The sequence below is a fragment of the Paroedura picta genome, chromosome 5 (genome assembly GCF_049243985.1).
Source record: "Paroedura picta isolate Pp20150507F chromosome 5, Ppicta_v3.0, whole genome shotgun sequence".
NCBI classification, from domain to species: domain Eukaryota; kingdom Metazoa; phylum Chordata; class Lepidosauria; order Squamata; family Gekkonidae; genus Paroedura; species Paroedura picta.
In genome coordinates this window covers 128769121-128774591 of record NC_135373.1, presented here as the reverse complement: position 1 = coordinate 128774591, position 5471 = coordinate 128769121, and positions in this window count along the sequence as shown.

The following is a 5471-nucleotide window of genomic DNA, read 5'->3' as shown; positions in this document are numbered from 1 at the left end:
CGCGCCCCCGCCCGCCGCCGGCCCCGAGGCCCAGGGAGCGCGCTCTGCCCGCCACACGAGCCTGGCCTGGCCTTGCCTGGCCTTGCTGCCTCTCGCAGCGCCCGCCAACCGGGGGGCCGCGCCACGAAAGAGATGGACGGAGGGAGGCGCCACCCTCCCCCCCCCGCCCTCCCCCAAGAGCGCCTGGGCACCCGCGCCCTTCCTCGCAAGCCCCCCAGATGGCATGCCCCCAGCCCCCCAGGAAGAGGATCCTGACCCTAACTCTACATGAACTGGGGGGGGGGGGCTGGGGTCCAAGGGGAGGCCCACCGCAGAGCAGCACTGCCCCCATGCTGCCGTCACTCTCTGCCTGGCCTACCTCCCAGGAGGGTTGTTAGGATAACATGGGTGGCCTGAGCCTCCTGGAGAGCTGACCGATACAACCTGAATTCACTGAGACCATCTGAGCAACTACGAATGCACAATTGGGTGTGTGACTGGCCCAGGGTCACCATGTGGAATGCTTCATGGGTAGGTGGGGCCTGGATTCCCCCCCCCTTAGGCCAGCTCTCCAACAACTACAGCCCCCCCCCCCCTCCCCACAGCCAGCATGAATCCCCAAACACACCGCATGATCCACTGGCTGTGCTGGCCAGGAAATATGGGGGGGGGGGGGGAGGGAGTGTTTGGCAGCAGTCGGATTCAAGGTAGCTGAGCCACCTCCCTTTCCACATTGGGGGGACCGGCTTCATCTCCCCCCGCACTTGCACAGAGACCAAATAAAGTGGCCCCTTTCCCATTCCTTTCCCTCTAAGGCTGCCTGTCCTGGGCTCACCGAGGGGCCTTCCCTTCCAGCACGAGAGCCACCAAGCCTTTCCTGCCACCCCAAGCACACGTGGCGAAAGACCCCTGAGAGCTCGAGGCAGCACTTCCACCCAGCGGCCAGGCCCTCAGTGGGGGGGAGGGCCCCACGTGACAAGGGAAATGCCCCAAGTCCCCAGGAAAGGAAGTGCACGTGGAAGCCCCTCTGTGGGCGGAGAGGAAGAGGCCGCACAGCCACGGTACAGGAGGCCCCAGCACCAGAGAGCCGGGCATGCGGCTGCGCCCAGGGTGAGGGCCCAGGGGCTCCCTGGCACGGGCAGAGGTCTGGCAAAAGCAGATGGCATCCAGGCATGGTGGGCCAAAGAGCTTGCATAGAAAGGCCTCCCCCCCCCATGCCCAGGGCAGGCTGGGGGCTAGGAGACATGCAGGAGAGGCCACCCACAGGTAATCTGCTCACCTGGTTGCTGGGCAGGAATTAGATAGTAACCCCACTCGGGGAGCCTTGCGTTTCCTGGGGACCTGCCCTGAGTGTCCAGGAAGGGTGGCCTGTGAAAATACTGATCTATCCGCTTTATTTAACATGACTGCCCAGGTGAATTTAGCCAGGATGGAATCGGGGCAGACAGCCCACATCCAGGTTGGGAGGGGGACCTTGGGAACACTCCCTCACCCCCAACATCCATCGCCAAAGAGAAAAAGGAGGCAGGTTTTCTGAGAGTGGTTTTGTGGCTGTTTCCCCCCTTGCAAACAGATTCCCTTGGGTCCCCGTGGCCCTTCTGTGCCCTTCAAAGGCCCCTCCAGTGCCCTCATTCAGGATGTACCTACAACTCTGCACCTTCCACCCTTAACCGTGTACAAGCGCCACCATTCCTTCCCTTTTCCATCGTGTAATTTTCTTTTGAGGGGGGGTGGGAGGAATGGCTCGATGGAGGGGGGCCACAGGCCAGCATCCTGCCCAGAGTGACGCCTCTCTCGTTTCTGGGCCCTGCAGTGGTGGCAGCGGTGGTTTAGTGTGGCTCCCATCTGGCCATGGCCGTGAGGCTTACGAAGATGGTGCAGCTCTACCAATAGTGTCCATCGGTCTGTTTGTGGCAGGAATAACTCATCCAGAATAGAAGTAGGACCCTTGGAGTTGGCCACCAGCTTAGGGCATTGGGAGATTCAGGCCCAGATTCTCTACAGACAGACAGCACTCCCCCCACCCCCCACCCCCACCCCTATTTGCAGAGCAAGCCAAGTTCTACGTTCCTTTCCATACATGTCACATCAACACCGCAGTGCCAGGCCTGGAAAAGGGGGAGGGGCCTCCTTTTGCTAGCTTGATAGTCCAGCGGGAACATTCACTCCCCCTTCCGGCTCATTGGAGTAGCCAAGAGTTAGTGGCCTGTGCTAGTATTGGAAGCACCCCCAGTTGGCCACCAGGAGGGGGGAGGAGGAGTTGTGACCTAGACTGAAAAATAAGCTGTACACCAGGGGTAGTCAAACTGCAGCACTCCAGATGTCCATGGACTACGGTTCCCATGAGCCTGTGCCAGTGTTTGCTGGCAGGGGCTCATGGGAATTGTAGTCCATGAACATCTGGAGGAAAAACAGGTTGACCACCCCCGAGCTGGAGAATTTGAAGAATGCAGATCGTATGGGGGATGGGGGGACGGAGGACAGTGCACAACAAATGGAGAGTGGAAAAAAGAGGGATGAAAGAAAAGGCAACAAAGGTTTTTGTTTTTTTTAACAAAACATTGCTGCTACAGACGAGAAGGGCAGCCCCCTGTGTAAGATCTGGCTGCCCAAGCCAGACTATGGGGCTGGGTGGAACTGAAGGGAGTGCTGAGGACCTTGCGGGGGGGGGGGTCATCCTGGCAACGACTGTGGCTTGTCTGGGCTGGCCTTGCTGGCAGGGCCTGGGAGGGGTCAGCACTGTCCCTCTGCACTTCTTGGCTGGAAGGGCCGCAGATGCCCGCAAGGCCGCAACCTTCCCTGTGCCCCTAGTGGCTGCAGCAGGGAACTGCCTAGGAACGGAAGACCCCCCAATGCATGAGGCTGCCTCAGGGCCCCGGGCCTTCGTCCCTCCCCTCCCCTCCCCTCTCCCCTTGGTCTTTGGCCAGGGCGCTCTGAGGACAAAGAGGCATCTCTCATCCTCTGGTCCAGAGCTGGTCTAGCGGGAGCATAGCTGTGCCAGGAAAGCAGCCCTGGCCGCTGGCAGAAAAGGTGTCTGGGAGGGCGGGGGAGGACACGCTGATCTGTAAAAGCTTCCCTCTGCCTGCAGTCCCAGCAGGCAGTCCGTCCCCCCCTGCCCCCCAGGCTCTGGTTTTCATGGAGGACAAAATGAGGCAAGCCCCAGTCGGCTGGCTGCAGCCTCATGCTGCTGTGCCCCACAGCCCAGCTCCCAAAACACCAGCAGCCACCTTTGGGCTGGGTTCCCCAGGGGAGGCCCGGGCAGCCGTGCCCTCTCTGCCGCTCCTGGGCCAGCAAGGGCGTGCGCCAACTCTCGTTTCCGCAGCCTAGTTGCTATGCGCAGGTGGAAGAAGGTGCTCCCAGGAGCCTGGAACAACCAGCACAGGTTTAATGACTCCCCAGGAGAGGGAACCAGCAAAACAGCCCCTGCGCGGGAGGGGTGGGGTGGAGGAGGATGAAACTGACTGCCCCTACGGTGGGAGGATCAGCCTGATCTGCCCTGGTCCCCTCGCACCCCCACAGAAGTGCTCAGGGGTGGGGGGGGGCAGGGGCAGAGGCTACTCCTCACAGGAGTGGGGAGTGGAGAAAACGCAGCTGCCTGAGATCCCTTCAGGCCTGGAGAGCACAGCATTGGGGGGGGGGGGCTGCAAAGGGAGGGAAAGGCTGAGCCAGGCAGGGGGCAGCACAGGCAAAGGAGAGCCGCCCCCAGGGTCCTCAGCCCCGAGTGCGAATCTGGGGCAGAAGCTGATTTGCTTTGAACCGAAATCCCACCCCACCCCTGGAGTATGCATGCATGCATGCATGCATGCATGCATGCATTCATTCATTCATTCATTCATTCATTCATTCATTCATTCATTCATTCATTCATTCAACAGATTTCCAGGGGAGGGGGACACTGGCTGAACTGGGCACTTAGTAATCTATATTAAGTGATTTCATAATGAAATGATTCCTCTTTCCGAAAAGTCATCTGCCCTCAACAAGTAATCATGTGGTTTTCAATACAGAATTTCCTGCTACGCTTAATCGTCTGAATCTCAGTCAGAGAAAGAGAGCTCTGTAGGAGGAGAGGAAAGAGTCGTCACGAGCTCCTTCATGGAGACAACGGGAGAGAACATCTCATTCGCCACGGGAGGCAACACCCCCCCTCCCCTGGCCCAAGACCAGATGCCGCGCTTGGTGGAGAAGGGGGGGCCCCGAGACCCCCCTAGAGCAGCCCTCCAGCAAACACACCTCTGGCCCCTGGACACTCCACCTCGATCTGGAATCTCCACCTCGATCTGCAGCCAATGCTGGCTCTCCAGATGCCAGGCCTGGAAATACCAGAACATTTGTTGGGTTGGAAGAGAGCTGCTGGACAGGAATGAGAGCCAGCATGGAGTCGTGCCTAAGGAGGTGGTGAGCTCCCCCTCACTGGCAGTCTTCAAGCAAAGGTTGGATACACACTTTTCTTGGATGCTTTAGGATGCTCTGGGCTGATCCTGCGTTGAGCAGGGGGTTGGACTAGATGGCCTGTATGGCCCCTTCCAACTCTAGGATTCTATGATTCTATGAAATCACGGGCTTCTTGGTCACCCCAACACAGCTGTCCTCCAGTGGCTGAAACCCGTGAGGAGCATTAGCCCAGGCCCAGCCTGGCACCCCACAGATGGCTTCTCCTGCAAAGGTCCTCCTGAAAGCGATGGAAATCGGTAAAAGAGCCACGCTCCGTCCCCCAGCGCCTGCAGAAAGGGCCCTCGGAGTTCTGGCTCTTCACGGAGCACCGGAAGCAGAATGGTTCGGGGAGCCTTTCTCGGAAAGGGTGGGGACAGCAGGGTCCCCTTCAGGAGGGGGCTTTATAGCAGGTGAGTCTGCTGGTGGTGGTGGGCACGGCCTTACTCTCGCAACCTGGTGGCCACCTGGGCTTCCCTGCTGGTCTCCCCTCCAGCCAGGGGCAACCCTGCCCAGCTTCTGAGATCCAATGGCCGGCCTGGGCTGTCTGGCTGATGGGCGCTAGGGCCACTGGGTGGAAGCCGAGTTTTCGGAGTAGAAAAAACCCACGAATTGTGATGCCTGTGTCCTTCCTGAGGTTTATAGTTGCTCCTACTGCTCCCCCCGCCCACTCCCTTCTCCTTCCCCAACATCTGGGCTGACGCTAGCAGTGACTCCCGAGCAGGACGCCTTGGTGGGCTCGTCCCTCGGAATAACTGGCCCCCGGGAGCCTTTCCCCACCGAACTTTGAGCCAGGCCAAGACTGGCAGCTCAGGGCCTGCCCCACGGCAGGAGGGTTTGGGGGAGGGGGCAGGCTCTGTCCTCCTGCCCTGACAGCCGCAGCAGCCAGGCCCGCCTCCGGATCAGCCCCATCACCTGAGCGAGCGAGACCCCAATTAGCAGGGACGGGCAGAGATTAGTGGTCCCACGTCACGGCTGTTTCCGGCCGCGGCAGCAGAAATAGCCCAGCCAGAGGCAGCTTTGCCGACCCAGGTGGTGCGCTAAGCAGGCCCTTGACACAT